Source organism: Schistocerca gregaria, chromosome 4 (assembly GCF_023897955.1).
Source record: "Schistocerca gregaria isolate iqSchGreg1 chromosome 4, iqSchGreg1.2, whole genome shotgun sequence".
Taxonomy (NCBI): Eukaryota; Metazoa; Arthropoda; class Insecta; order Orthoptera; family Acrididae; genus Schistocerca; species Schistocerca gregaria.
In genome coordinates, this window is record NC_064923.1 from 528,188,445 (window position 1) to 528,205,333 (window position 16,889).

General features: G+C 40.8%; 1 protein-coding gene and 1 non-coding gene across 2 annotated transcripts in view; one reads left to right on the forward strand and one right to left on the reverse strand.

Annotated features, from left to right (window-relative positions):
• LOC126267794 (dopamine receptor 2-like) overlaps window positions 1–16,889 on the reverse strand; it is a 625,121-nt gene that overhangs the window by 558,193 nt on the left and 50,039 nt on the right. The window lies entirely within an intron of this gene.
• Trnas-cga (transfer RNA serine (anticodon CGA)) lies at window positions 2,847–2,921 on the forward strand. The gene has a single exon. It is a non-coding gene; the product is annotated as a tRNA-Ser (tRNA).

A 16,889-nucleotide genomic window follows, 5' to 3' on the forward strand; every position in this document is an offset into this window, starting at 1 on the left:
CCGTCTGAGCCACTGATTCAGACCCTCCACCCGGCTCTGCACCAAAGGTCCACAGTCGGTTCTGTCGACGATGCTGCAGATGGTGAGCTCTGCCTTCATCTCGTAAGCAAGTCCGGCAGCCTTCACCAAATCAGATAGCCGCTGGAATCCAGAGAGAATTTCCTCAGATCCAAAGCGACACACGTCATTAGTGCCGACATGTGCCACCACCTGCAGCTGGCTGCACCCTGTGCTCTTCATGGCATCCGGAAGGACCCTTCCCACATCAGGAATGACTCCTCCCTGAATGCACACCGAGTGCACATTGGATTTCTTCCCCTCCTTAGTCGCCGTATCCCTATAGGGGCCCTATTACGCGGCTAACATTGGAGCTCCCAACTACCAGTAAGCCCAACCTCGGCGATTGCCCGGACCTTGAAGGCTGAGAATGATCCTCTGAAACATGGCAGGCAGCTGCATCTGGCCAGAGACAGTGCCTGAAACCGGTTTGTCAGACACACAGGGAAGGCTTTCTGATCAGCCTCCGGAGACGCCTTTCGCTGCCTGCCACGCCTTGGAACGACCTCCCAATCAACCGCAGGCGAGGGCTCATCTCCACTGCGGGCAGCAACCGCGGCAACCACGGCGGCAGACCGATCTGGGGACAGACGGGACGAGGTTGACATCCCCGTGATACCCAAGTCCGGCTCCCCACAGTGATGCCTATTGGCAACAGCCTCAAGCTGCGCGACTGAAGTCAGTGCCGCTTGCAGCTGTGAGCGAAGGGATGCCAAGTCAGCCCTCATCCGAACACAGCAATCGCAGTCTCTGTCCATTCTAATTGATGTTGAACAACAGTTACTGAAACACGAGTCCGTGCCTAGATAACGCAAGCGAAACACGCAAAGAATGTATCAACTAATTGTACAAATGCCTAAAGACTGCGCTACAATCTGCTGAATTTACGATTACAGTAACTCGAAATTGCACCTCCTATACGAAACTCACACGCAATTTAAGTAAGAATCTACCAAGTAAACACTAAAGCGCGATGCAACAACTGTCAGATACTATAATACGCCCGATATATGAATTAAACAATGCAAGTACCCAAAAACACACAAAGAAATAAGTAAGCATGAAATGTGTTCTCCATGCTCGTACTTCAGTGTATTCGAGTTTACGATACAGGATGTTTAAGGAAGAATAGTAAATGTTACAGAAAGTGGGAGTATGAAGCAATTTCCGTCAAACATCCCATATAACATGTGTACAATTTGTGTTGGATGTAGGTGTAAAGCTGTTAAAATATAATGCAAATACGCAGATAATACGTTAAGAAAAGCAAATGATTCCACCCCCCGCTGCAGTACATTTCCGAATTACTTTGTTAACATATCGCGTAGCTCTTCTCAAGCCATCTAGTCGTAATTTTACTGGGGCAAAACTACTCATAATCCTAATGGAAAATTTACCTTTTTTTCTGTTTCTAGGCAGAAATTTCCTTTCAAAGTCAAACTTCTAAAATGGTAAGATCTGGGACGTTGTGGCCAAAAAAGTGACCATTTCTACCGATCCATCGTCCGGGGAGTGTTAGGTTTGGATGATGGGTCACCTTAAGACTAGAATGTGAATGTGATCCGTCATACAGGAGCACCGTGTACGTCTTAGTAGCCTTAAGGAGCCTCTTCTAACTACGCTACAGGAGGGACGAATGGAGACGTGTCGTCTTCAGCGATGAGAGTCGCTTCTGCCATGGTGCCAATGATGGTAGTATGCGTGTTTGGCGCCGTGCAGGTGAGCGCCACAATCAGGACTGCATACGACCGAGGCACACAGGGCCAACACCCGGCATCATGGTGTGGGGAGCGATCTCCTACACTGGCCGTACACCTCTGGTGATCGTCGAGGGGACACTGAATAGTGCACGGTACATCCAAACCGTCATCGAACCCATCGTTCTACCATTCCTAGACCGGCAAGGGAACTTTCTGTTCCGACAGGACAATGCACGTCCGCATGTATCCCGTGCCACCCAACGTGCTCTAGAAGGTGTAAGTCAACTACCCTGGCCAGCAAGATCTCCGGATCTGTCCCCCATTGAGCATGTTTGGGACTGGATGAAGCGTCGTCTCACGCGGTCTGCACGTCCAGCACGAACGCTGGTCCAACTGAGGCGCAAGGTGGAAATGGCATGGCAAGCCGTTCCACAGGACTACATCCAGCATCTCTACGATCGTCTCCATGGGAGAATAGCAGCCTGCATTGCTGCGAAAGGTGGATATACACTGTACTAGTGCCGACATTGTGCATGCTCTGTTGCCTGTGTCTACGTGCCTGTGGTTCTGTCAGTGTGATCATGTGATGTATCTGACCCCAGGAATGTGTCAATAAAGCTTCCCTTCCTGGGACAATGAATTCAATATGTTCTTATTTCAATTTCCAGGAGTGTACAACAGCCCAAATCAACTGACTATAATGTATCCTAGTCTTTAAATTGCGCGAGATTCTCCTGCATAACACTAGTGCCCTCTCTCTTTAGATGTGTTCTTTAGCGCACGCTTCGCCTGCTTTACATTAGGACATTTTTCATATTTTCTATTATAGTTTTAAATGGTTCTGATATGTTTTATTTATTAAGAAAGAGGGTTTGAATTACCACAACCTTTAAAATTTTGACGCGCATGAGTATATATCCCTTGAAACTTCATGGCAGATTAAAACTATGTGCCCGACCGAGACTCGAACTCGGGACCTTTGCCTTTCGCGGGCAAGTGCTCACCAACTGAGGTACCGAAGCACGACTCACGTCCGGTACTCACAGCTTTACTTCTGCCAGTAAAGCTGTGAGTACCGGACGTGAGTCGTGCTTCGGTAGCTCAGTTGGTAGAGCACTTGCCCGCGAAAGGCAAAGGTCCCGAGTTCGAGTCTCGGCCGGGCACACAGTTTTAATCTTCCAGGAAGTTTCATATCGGCGCACACTCCGCTGCAGAGTGAAAATCTCATTCTGGATATATATCCCTTGGTTTTAATGTGCGCGAGTGTCAGAGCGGTTCTAGGCGCTTCAGTCTGGAACCGCGCGACCGCTACGGTCGCAGGTTCGAATCCTGCCTCGGGCATGGATGTGTGTGATGTTCTTAGATTAGTTACGTTTAAGTAGTTCTAAGTTCTAGGGGACTAATGACCTCATATGTTAAGCCCCATAGTGCTCAGAGCCACTTCAACCACTTGTGTCGCGCATGCTACAAGTGCCCTCCCTCGGTGAAACTCTCTGCCCTAGTGATTCAACACCCTCTTCACGCTAGTTCACAGACTAGGTACTGATAATGTAGCGTGTTCGTATCGACTTTCTCTTCATAATTATGCTGTACAGATGGAGATGATATTTTAATTTTAACTACAGACAACGCCTTTGGCACAACTGTTTTATCCATCTCCACTGCCAGATGAAATTTTAGTAAGTGACTAAAAGTTTTTGTGTTTGTAATACTTTAGTAATTTTCATGGTTACATAAAGCTATAAGTGTTGGTTTTTTCTTCTATTTCAGTTACGTTCCTAAGTTCTTTGCTAATGGAGGTGTCTTCCTGTTCAGGTGTATTTTTACTTCTGATGAGCGTATGTTTAGATATACCGAAACCGTGGTCAAAGATTTCAATAAATCTTTATCCTGAAACTGTTTGGCTGTTATCATTTACTGTTAATATCACATCACACATTTACATGGCACCGTTCTTAAAAATGTGTGTCTACAATGATATGGCTTTTCATCGGAATACCGTTATGGAGTTTGGATGTAACTGTAACTGGTTTGATGCGGCACGGCAATAAACTTCACTCTTCCGACATCTTCATCTCAGATTTCGCTTGTACTACACACCTTTAGTTTTTTAATGGTTGTATTCCAGTATTTTTCCCTACATTTTTACCCTCTAAACCTGGCTCTTGTACCAAGGAAGCTTTTCTCTGAAATTGGCCTGTCATACCGTCATGTTGCTTCTTCTTGACAGTGTTCTACAATTAGTTGTTTGTTGGCCGATTCAGCGGGTATCCCAATCACTCCTTATCACTCCACATAATTTTCAAAATCATTCTCGAGTGTCACATTTTCCCAGTACCCATGATTCACCAACATACAATGCTGTACTCCAAAGGCACATTCTCAGAAATATCCTCCTTAGTTTAAGGTCTGTCTGTGATACTACTGGGTTCCTTTGGCCAGGAACGTGCATTTTGCTGTGGCACTCTGGTATTTATGCCTTTTTTTCGTCCGTCATGTGTTATTTTGCTTCTTAGGCAAGATATTTCTTTTACTATGACTACTTTTTCATCAATTTTGAGCTTAATTTTATCGCTTATCTAATTTCCGATACTGCTGCAACTCATTACCTTCGATTCTCTGGTTTTTCCTCAGTCCATAGTGTGTCCTCATTAGGCTTCTCATTCAATTCAACACGTCAGATGGTTCTTCTTCACTTTCGCTGTGGATAGTAAATTCCATCTCCTAACATTATCTTTTTCATCATTTCCCTACACTTGAATGTCATTTATTTTCCTTATTGTTTCTTCGCTATTCTGATTGACCGGTAGGGCTGAATCAGTGCGTCACTGTGCTACAATTTTTATAAATCTGAGAACTTCGTTCTTGGTCCTCCATTCTTAACATTAACTCTTGGTTCTTGGATATATTGTATATTATCCGGCTTTCCCTGTAGTAGTCTTCTGCTTCTCTGAGAATTTTACATCGCCGAAAAATTTTCTAGATCGACAAAGCGTATGAATGTCTCCTGTGTCCATTATCAACTAAAACTTCCGAATTGCTTCCCTCTTTTTATCTTACATGTCGAAAGTCTGATTTATCGTCATCCAACAGATCCTAAGTTTTCTTTTCCATTCACATGTGTACTATTCTTGTCAGGAACTTGGATGCTGAGCTATTAAGCTGATTTTGGGATAGCTCTCACACTTGAGTCCCTTGTTTTTAACTTCACCGAAAACTGATTTTACAATGTGCTGAAACATGAAGGCTATTTCAGTTTCGATTTCTTAGCGATTTTCATGGAGACATTTCGCTTTAGCTACCCAGGACTTCTTATTTTTGTTTCAATCTTAAGTGACTTGTATTTAAGTATTTCTGTCGTTTTATGAAAAAAATTTACTTGCTACTTTCGTTGATTAATTGAAATATTTCTTAAATTACCCAAGGTACTTCGTTTTTAATACCCATATATTTTTGCCCAACTGGTGTGATCGTCCTGTTTAGAAAGTCTATTTCCCTTAAACTTTACTGCCAACTTTAGTATTTGTTATCTATCTACAGCCTTGGAAAACTCCAAATGTAGGTAATCATCCCTCGTTTCAGTAACTTCCATGTTTGCACACTGATTTATCCACACGATTATCTTAAAGGTCAGTCTATTCTTTATCAGCACTAAATTGTAATACGAGTTTTTATTTGTACTTGGGTACGCTTTACAACCCAACATCAGATTTTGGAATCTCTGATCCGTGTCTCCGGGTATTTCCCAAGTGTATCTCCGGGTATTTCCCAAGTGTACCTCTTTCTTTAATTATTTTGTACAGTCTTTTTCACTGTTAGAGGCTAAAAGTTATTGTAGAACGCATTCTCCTCTCTGATCCCTAATACAAAGCCCAGGTTCTGCCATAACTTTCTTTTCTGTTCCTTACAATACTAATGTGGCCCAGTCCCCCATGATTTAGATTATCATTCCCCTTTATATACCGTCTCCAGTTGCAATGAGCTTAAATTACATTATTCCTTCGTGGATTCAATGAAAATTTATTATCTAAGTTGTGTTTTCTGCAACTTAATGCGTGAAAAATTCAACTCTGCAACTGTACGATATGTGTGTCTAATCTATTAGTCATACTTTGAGAGCTGTACGTAAACTGTACTTCACACCATCCAAAAACGTATTCCAGTGAGTTACTCGAGTCAACTACAGTGCCAGCAGATCCAAAAATGCACTAGACGCTCCGGCACGACAATACGCTAGCTCCCACCAACTGCAGCGAATCATTATAAAATAATAATATACATATCGTGTCAGTAATCTGTCAGACAGAGGGACGGCTTGTTCTGCAGTCATCCATGTGTCAAACTTTACTACCAAACACGTTTTGAGAAATTACCCATTCGTATTGCAGTGGAAAACTATTGTTCACTAACGTGATTGATAGCTGCTGCATGGTTGTGCTAAGATTTTTGATCACATCACTGAAGTAAGTGATGGCACGTAACAGTACGTAATAATATATCGAACGTTTGGAATATAATGTCTGGAGTGCAGTGAATGGTGTCACAGTTTACAGAACTATGTTCTTTATCAACAGTGACGTTAAACGTTTCGTGCCTCGTAGTGTTGTTGTTGTTGTTATGGTCTTGATGCAGCTCTCCGTGCTACTCTATCCTGTGCAAGCTTCTTCATCTCCCAGTACCTACTGCAACCTACATCCTTCTGAATCTGCTTGGTGTATTCATCTTTTGATCTCCCTCTACGATTCTTACCCACCACGCTGTCCTCCAATACTAAATTGGTGATCCCTTGATGCCTCAGAACATGTCCTACCAACCGATCCCTTCTTCTAGTCAAGTTGTGCCACAAACTTCTCTTCTCCCCAATCCTATTCAACACCTCCTCATTAGTTACGTGATCTACCCACTTAATCTCCAACATTATTCTGTAGCACCACATTTCGAAAGCCTCTATTCTCTTCTTGTCTAAACTATTTATCGTCCATGTTACACTATCATACATGGCTACACTCCATACAAATACTTTCAGAAACAACTTCCTGACACTTAAATCTATACTCGATGTTAACAAATTTCTCTGCTTCAGAAACGCTTTCTTTGCCATTGCCAGTCTATAGTTTATATCCTCTCTACTTCGACCATCATCAGTTATTTTGCTCCCCAAATAGCAAAACTCCTTTACTAGTTTAAGTGTCTAATTTCCTAATCTAAGGCCCTCAGCATCACCCGACGTAATTCGACTACATTCCATTATCCTCATTTTGCTTTTGTTGATGTTCATCTTATAACCTCCCTTCAAGACCCCATCCCTTCCCTTCAACTTCTCTTCCAAGTCTTTTGCTGTCTCTGACAGAATTACAATGTCATCGGCGAACCTCGAAGTTTTTATTTCTTCTCCATGGATTTTAATACCTACTCCGAATTTTTCTTTTGTTTCCTTCACTGCATGCTCGATATACAGATTGAATAACATCGGGGAGAGGCTACAACCCTGTCTCACTCCCTTCGCAACCATTGCTTCCCTCTCATGCCCCTCAACTCTTATAACTGCAATTTGGTTTCTATATAAAATTGTAAATAGCCTTTCGCTCCCTGTATTTTACCCCTGCCGCCTTCAGAATTTGAAAGAGAGTATTCCAGTCAACATTGTCAAAAGCTTTCTCTAAGTCTACAAATGCTAGAAACGTAGGTTTGTCTTTCCTTATTCTAGCTTCTAAGATAAGCCGTAGGGTCAGTATTGCCTCCCTTGTTCCAATATTTCTACGGAATCCAAACTGATCTTCCCCATGGTCTGCTTCTACTAGTTTTCCATTTGTCTGTAAAGAATTCGCGTTAGTATTTTGCAGCTGTGTGTTATTAAACTGATAGTTCGGCAATTTTCACATCTGTCAACACCTGCTTTCTTTGGGATTGGGATTATTATATTCTTCTTGAAGTCTGATGTTACTTTGCCTGTCTCATACATCTTGCCCACCAGATGGTAGAGTTTTGTCAGGACTGGCTCTCCCAAGGCCGTCAGTAGTTCTAATGGAATGTTGTCCACTCACAGGGCCTTGTTTCGACTCAGGTCTTTCAGTGCTCTGTCGAACCCTTCACTGGTATCATACCTCCCATTCCAGCTTCATCTACATCCTCTTCCATTTCTATAACGTTGTCCTCAATTACATCGCCCTTGTATAGACCCTCTATATACTCCTTCCACCTTTCTGCTTTACCTTCTTTGCTTAGAACTGGGTTTCCATCTGAGCTCTTGATATTCATGCAAGTGGTTCGATTTTCTCCAAAGGTCTTTTTAATTTTCCTGTAGGCAGTATGTATCTTACCCCTAGTGAGATAAGCCTCTACATCCTTACATTTATCCTCTAGCCAACCCTGCTTAGCCATTTTGCACTTCCTGTCGATCTCATTTTTGAGACGTTTGTATTACTTTTTGCCTGCTTCATTTACTACGTTTTTATATTTTCTCCTTTCATCAATTAAATTCAATATTTTTTCTGTTACCCAAGGATTTCTACTAGCTCTCGTCTTTTTACCTACTTGATCCTCTGCTCCCTTCACTACTTCATCCCCCAATGCTACCCATTCTTCTTCTACTGTATTTCTTTCCCCCATTCCTGCCATTTGTTCCCTTACGCTCTTCCTGAAACTCTTTACTACCTCTGGTTTAGTCAGTCTATCCAGGTCCCACCTCCTTAAATTCCCAGATTTTTGCAGTTTCTTCAGTTTTAATCTATTCGTAGTATGCCAACGATATAATGATGTAATAGTTACCATTTAAAGTTCACAGACTGCATACGAAATTTTCATCCTACAATTATACTCAGTCACACGATCATAGAACGTTTCAGATGAACATAACATTATGCAAAACAAATAAAGCCGCTATAGACAAGAAAAACTATGGCACCACATGTGACTGAAATAATTCTGTAATTTGTGCCTGAAAGTATCCTCAGAATTCAAAAACCATCAAACAGCATACAGGACGTAGGAGTGTAATCAATAGGGAGCGCAAAAAAATTCAAAAGTAGTGCAATCACAGGAAACAAATGTGTCGCAACGTTACATTTTTATGTGAAAATACACTTACACTGCGTACGATAACGTTATAGTGAGATCATTAGTCCGAAAAATACTTCTAAATGAGAGAGCACGTGTAATAAATGTTTTATCAGTTAACTGGACAACAGATATTATGGAATCCCTGCAAGAAGAATGGGGTTTCCAAAAAGATCATAAAAAGAAGATAGTAGTTACAGTCTTCAGCGCAAGGATTGGTTTGATGGAGGTCACCGCGTTCTATCCTGTGCAAGCCTCTTCATCTCCGAATAACACAAATTCAACACCAACCGATTTAAACGTAATTACTGTACTGATCACTTGGTCTCTTTCTGCAACTGTTAGCAACCAAACTTCCCTCCATTAATAAACACCGGCTGTCTAAAAAAGTATACTTTAAACTCGACCCTTCTTTTCGTGAAGCTATGACACAAATGTTTTCACTCCACATTTCCGTTAAGTACCTGGACGACCAAGCTCGAAGTGTACGGATTAAAAAGTGTATAAGACAGGGATGTAATCTTTCGCCCCGCAGTTCAATCTGTACATGGAAGAATCAATGATGGAAATACAAGAAAGTTTCAGTAATGGGATTTAATTTCAAGGTGAAAGGGTTTCAGTGATACGATGCGTAATGGCATTGCTATCCTGAGAGAAAGTAAAGAAATTTTACATGATCTGTTGAATAGAATGAACAGTGTAGTGAGTATAGGATATGGATTGAGAGTAAGTCGAAGAAAGACAAAAGCAATGAGAAGCAGCAGAAAAGAGAACAGAGAGAAACTTAACATCAGTAGAGGAAGTTAAATAATTCTGCTACATAGGCAGCGAAGTAAACTATGACGGACAGAGGAAGAAGGATAAAATAAGCAGATTAGCACTGGCACAAAGGGCATTCCAGGCCAAGAGAAGTCTACTAGTATCAAACATAGGTCTTAATTTGAGGAGCAAATTTCTGAGAATGTACGTCTGGTGCACAGCATTGTTTGGTAGTGAAACATGGACAGTGAGAAAACCGGAACGGACGAGAATCTAAGCATTTGAGATGTGGTGCTACATAAAATGATGAAAATTAGGTGGACTGTTAAGATAACGAACTTGGAGGTTCTGCACAGAGTCGGAGAGGAAAGGGATGTGTAGAAAACACTGACAGGTTGAAGGGACAGGATGACAAGACATCTGTCTAGGCATTAGGCATTGACTTCAATGCCACTAGATGGAACTGTAGAGGGAAAAATTGTAGAGGAAGACAGAGATTGGGGTATATCCAGCAAATAATTGAAGACGTGGGTTGCAAGTGCTACTCCGAGACGAAGAGTTTGACACTGGAGAGGAATTTGTGGTGGTCCGCATCAAACCAGTCAGAAGACGGACAACTCAAGAAAAAGAACAAAGAAATGCTAATTAGTTCGCTAACCACCTATCTAATTTTAAGAATTTTTCTGTAACACCACATTTCAAAAGTTTTTATTCTCTCCTTGTCTGAATTGCTTGCCGTCCATGTTTCACTTCTGTACAAGGCTACACTCCAAATACCTTCAGAAAAGAGATCCTGACACTTATATTTATATTCGACGTTAACAAATTTCTCTTCTTCTAAAACATTTTTCTTTGCCAGGATACAGTTTATATTCTCTGTACAGTCTCTATAAGAAGACAGATATGAAGGTAAAACGTGAACCATTGTAGAAATCATAGTCTTATAGGCCAATAAATGTTTTAAGTAATAAAGTACTATACCGCTTAGGTTTATTCGTCTGCATTACGAGTTGTTTCAAACATTTATTGCTGTTTTCAAACATGTACCAAATTTAGATCAGTACTGGACGTGACGTTTGTTTTTTTGTAGTTCAGTTTTTCTTTTTATAGACCCAGTGCCGTAACGCCACTTAAAGACGACACGCACAGAAAGACGTTTCTGCATTACTCATTGATAGTGAATTTTCTCAGCATGTATCCTCTGCTTCTTCATTCATTGCTCCAGACTGGTGTTTTTGTACGTGTCTCCTGCGAATGTTCCTGTAAGGAACGAAGATAGTAATGCTGTCGCATGTCAGTTTTATTCTCCTATTTGCTATCTATACATGTGTAAATACAGTTTCTTTTCTGTTTTATATGTTTATTTTTGCGAGCAGTACTTTTCGATTTTCTGAATGGAGATATTATAAAAAGGAATTGAATTTTCTTTGCGAGGACATGTATGAATTTCCTGCTGTTGGTACTGTATCAGATTTTTATTCGTTTCAATCGTTGAGCAAGAACAAGTTATTCACATGAGTACCAAATGAAATCAGCTAAATTTTGATTACGCGATAAGTCACACAGATCTGAAGGCTGTAAATTCAACTAAATAATTAGGGATTACAATTACAAATAACCTAAATGGGAACGATCACATTGATAATATTGTGAATAGAGCAAACCAAAGACTTCGATTCATTAGCAGGACACTCAGAAGGTGCAACATGTCTACTAAAGGGAGTGCTTACACCACACTTGTCCGCCCTATTATGGAGTATTGCTGTGCTATGTGTAATCCGCATCAGGTGGGACTGACGGATGACATCGACAAAGTACAACGAAGGGCAGCTCATTTTGTATTACCGCGATGTAGGAGAGATAGTGTCACAGACATGATACGTGAATTAGAGCGGCAATCATTAACATGAAGGCTTACTTCGTTGCGATGGGATCTTCTCATGAAATTTCAATCAGCAGTTTCCTCCTCCGATTGCGAAAACATTCTGTTGGCACCCACCTACTTAGGGAGGAATGATCATCACGATCAAATAAGAGAAATTAGGGCTCTCACGCAAGAATTTAGGTGCTCATTTTTCCCAAGTGCCGTTGGAGAGTGGAACGGTAGAGAGACAGCTTTAAGGTGGTTCATTGAACCCTCTGCCAGGAACTTTATTGTAAATAGCAACCTAATCACGTAGATGTAGTAGAGACACCATTCAAATTATTTTATATTTTGATCACTTTCTGCTTACAGCATGTATTATGTTATTGCATCGCTGTGTTTTGTCGGTGGTTATCTTACCAGGAATTTTGTGATTGTGTTTGTTATAATTCGCATAATTTGCTATTTTATTGTGGTAACGTTAGTTCTGTAAATGGTGAACATTAATGTATTTCCCTATTAACGTAAGCGAAGCCAGCGAGTTGTAGCACACTCCTGGGTACAATTCGAGGGCCACTGCATGTGTTGGTCGGATACGGCTGTGTGTATAGTAATAAAATTTGCATAGGCTGCGATACTGCACACGCTTTTTGGCAACTCTAGTCATACTACACTAGGCTGGCATTTGAGGCCTTCCATACAACGTAGTTCTCACGTGACCTGCCGGTAGCTTCATGAGGATTCGAACACCAAACAAAACGCGCAATGCACGATCTGGCGTCTCTGCTCGTCTGTGTTGACTGGCTTCAGCGCTGCCTACTGACTACTGTGGTTGCATCTGTGGCGGATTTGTCTAACTGAGAATAGGTAGTGCCGGTACTATCCTGAGTTGTCAGTAAAACAGGTATATCTCCTTACATATAGTTATTAAGGAAAATATTACTTTGTAATAATGGATTTACTATTCCTGTAGTTTCTAATTCCATCTTATTCTGTTGCAACACGTGCAAGCAACGCTCACATTTACGTAATCCTTATATGGCGTCATTAAATGTATAGCTGTTTGCTTGAAAAGTGTTTGTTGGTAGTTCCCCTCACATACTTCAAATATGTATACAGTACATACTATGAGCTGTTGGAATCTCCAGTGTCTTTTTGTCCTGCTAAAGATACTATAGTTCTTATATTTCTATCGATGAGTGAAACTTCCTGTTGTGTTAATATTGGCCGACGTTTTGGTACAGTTGGCTTTGATTTCAACGGCTCTGTTCAAAACTACTGATGTACTCTCCAGCTGATGGTAGTTATTCAGTAACGTAACTGTAGTTTGCACGATATGTAGCAGCAATTCACAGTTACAAAAATGGTTCAAATGGCTCTGAGCACTATGGGACTCAACATCTTAGGTCACAAGTCCCCTAGAACTTAGAACTACTTAAACCTAACTAACCTAAGGACATCACACACACCCATGCCCGAGGCAGCCCCGCGGTTCCGGACTGCAGCGCCAGAACCGCACGGCCACCGCGGCCGGCCACAGTTACCAATCTGTTAATATTTATTAAAGTGTTATCTATGAATTTAATTTTTCGATAGTGACATCTAGACATTAGTAGGGAAGTGAATCACGTCGTGTTGGCTATTATAACGCACTGTGATGCGTGGAATGAATACTTCTGCAGTAGAATTTTCCTACAATTCAAGTGCACTTCATTATACATTTTCACTGCGCAAAATGTAACAAAACTGCGAAAAAGAAGTCGAGAAATGATGGAAATTAAATGAAAGAGCTTGGTGGGTATATATTTATATTTTGATTATTAATTTCACTGGACGTTTAGTATCAAAGTCGAATTTACTAACAGCAGTATTAATTGTATTATACAATTATGTGTCCATACAAATGAAATTACTGGCTTATTTTCCTTTTTTCTGTGGCTAAACCGAAACAAAAGGCTATTGCATTAAAAAATTTGTTTCCTTTACGAGAGGTCGAGTGTTTTATCGATAATACAAGTTTGTTTCTCTAATTAAGCTCTGTATTTACGTTTTGACATGGCAAAAAGACAATAGCTCCACCTGTAGCTAACATTTGTTGTTTTTTGATTACAAAATTCAGCAGAGGTTTTCAGTTAATTGGGAAGTCTCTCGATGAACTGTGTGTCATAATTATTTGGAGCAGCTAATTCGAATCGCTCTTAATGTCCATTCAAACAATTGACCATCCTTTCAGATGTACCAATTTATCAGTCCCAACTAAAATTAATAAGAATAGAGGAATATGCGTAGCATCATTGCTCCTCATTACACATTCGTAATTTAGACGTGTGGCAAAAACACCAATGACTCTGTACGCATGACTTCAAATTTTTTATATGTACTGAGATTCACCGCAGGTTTAGACCCTCGGTTTCTTACAATGGCCTGCTTTCTCTTGCACACGTCATATAATAACATTACTAACAATGATACGAAAGTAGACGCTAGTGCTAAACATATTTTACGTTTATTGAGGAATCGCTACCAGAATATATTGTTCTCTGATACCAATTATTTCAGTACCAACTTAATGTGTACTTGAAAATGAGGTGTTTGCTTAGTAGCCAGAAACAGTAGTAGATTACATATTACATCTGGAACTACTTAACTGTACATTAATCGGAAACGCTGTCCTACCAATCCATGGATGTAGAGTGAGGTGTTATTTAGAAAAAGATTTGCAATTTTCTACTGCGATACTTCTCACGTTTTCTAATCAGTTGTATTAGACAAGAAAGCAAACATCTTCCTTTTCCGGAATATATTACGAAATTTATAAGACTACATGGACATGAAGCGAAGGTTATACATTTAGCTTGATGCTCCCAATCTTGTGTCGTATTTCATTAGCACAATATAGAATGGACAGAATTGTAAAAGACTTAAATTGATTCAAATAAGACGTCATTATTAACAGCACAAGCTTACCTAAATTGTAGTTTATGCTATTTATAACAAAAGCTTATGTAACAATGTTTCAATTATCATGAAAAATATATAATTGTAAGTCAGTATGGCTGTTGGGATTTAAGGATGCTCCACAACGATATGCGATGATTGAGTCGTGATCTGTCACTCCGAAAATACGTAGAAAAATTCAAACAATGATCAACAAATAATAGTTTTTGTACAGAAAATAAACAATATTTTCAGCCTTCAGTTGCAAGGTAATTTTTACTCGTTTACCTAGGTTTCGATTCCAGTAATGGAATATTCTTCAGAACAAAAAAAAATAAATTATTTTGAGAGCCAAACACTGACCATGTCACAGATTAAAAGTTAAAACAATAAAAAAGCGTAATCATAAGATTTTGTCTGTCAAAATTAAAACCATTAAGGCGAACGTAGAAGGAGCTACGCCGGCCAGAAATAAGGACCACACGTGAGCGGCCATAGGATGGTAGCCAAAGAAATCGTCAGTTATTGTGGAGTAACTTTATTCTCATTAACATTCACGTATAACTAGGCCGCCAGTGGCCAGGTTCAGTACCTCCAACGTTTTAAGGCAGCCATATTAAACTTCGAATACCACCAGAAGCTACAGTGCCAGTTTGTGGACTGCGTTGCATGACGCCGTCCCTTGAGTGATTAAGGAATGTAAGAGGAAAATACGGATAGTATAAGAATCTGAAGTTGATTAAGGTAACGAAATCCGCTGCAGCCAGATCAAATGACACTCGACCGTGACTGTGAGTAAAGCTGTTGTACAGTAAGAAATTTAAAGATTGACTGCCTAAATTATTTCTTTAAAAAAGTGTTTTTAATATATTCCTTGATGACTGTCTGCGACACAAAGAACAACGTAATGCACGTAACGGGGTATTTAGAATTTCATATGTCATGGATTAACTCTGGTCATAGTGCTGAAGGAGACATAATTAAATTGTTATGAATTATAAATGTCCTTGAAGACTACCTTCTGATATATATTAATTTAATCCAAATGAGTAGTTTTAAACTATGGAGATTGGATTTTATTTACAACTTCCTCCTCTTTTTCTATCCAACTACAGAATAGTTCACTCGAGTACAACAGGTTTTTGCTACTTTCAGGTAGGTATTTCATGCACTTCATTTCTCATTTACTTTTCGGAAGATAGTAAATTTCCTTATATCCACTTATGAAAACAAAAAAAGTCAGTCGCTTGCATGCAGTTTTCTTATTTTAGTGACAATGTCGATTGGAAAGTTGATGTGATCCAGTTTTATTGTACACTGGTAATTTTTCTAACCTGTCACCCATTGCTCTTAATTCCTAAGTTAGTGTTAAAATCTGGGTAGGAATTAGATATCTGGGATTAAAAAATAATAAAAAGAGACTGAGAGGAACGAGTATTGACAGTAGAGCCAAAGTACAGAGTCAATGTCATAGAAGAAGGGGTCGAACACAGAGAGAGAAAAAAGGAGAGAACGACAGAGACAGAGAAACAGATGGTGGCGGGAGGAAGAGAAGCGAGGGTGGGTCGAGAGAGACAAAGAGAGGGACGGCTTCCTCTCTGCTGCGCCGACGCGGAACTGTGAGCAAACGCGACGCTTCCACATTTGCGTGGGTACAGCGTGGGCGCCAGCTTTCCGGGAGACACGAGGACTTAAGCCGGTTTTGTGCCACCGAAATAACACGTGTACGTGTGTGTGTGTGTGTGTGTGTGTGTGTGTGTGTGTGCGCACGCGCGCGCGCTCGCTCGCTGCACCTATGTGCGGTTCTACTGTGTAAATGAGCCACCGAGCATTGGGGACGAATCTACTACGCCGCTCGTGAACTGTGTTACATTGCTGCGACTATATTCTGCTCAGTGCACATTGCTTACTTAGCTCTTCTCTGCAGAGTGTGGTGGGCTTGAATCATTGTTCTGCTAATTAGGACTTTTGTTTGAGAAATAAGTGTTGGATCTTGCCAGAGTGGTCGACTTCAAAACGTACGCCGTCCTCTGATCTATGGAAATAAAAAGTGATGCTGTCAGGAGTACAGTCACACGTCTAATTCAACAGGTCTTACTGATTGTTTCCTGTCTGTAATATTGAAACTCAAATAGTGACAACACTGCTGTGGAGACATTATGCACTGGAATCTACTATTGTCGCTGATTGCACACGTTGTTGACATACCTACCTTACCTCCGAGCGAATGGACGCGCCCGTCCTACGTCAGCAGCGTGCACAACGGAGTAGGATCAAGATTGAATATGCCAGAGGTCGTACAGGACGACAGTGTCATCAAAGTCTTCAAGAGGTCTGCGGGGAATCGTCATTGCCGCACAGAGCAGTGGCGCGTTGAGTAAAAGCCTTCAACGATGGTCGGCAATCTGTGGCAGACATTCATGCATCTGGCAGGTCGTCCTAGCGTCTTTGAAGAAGTGCATGCTGTTGCCGCGTTAGTGGACAGTGATCGACGCCATTCTATTCGTGTCTTCTCC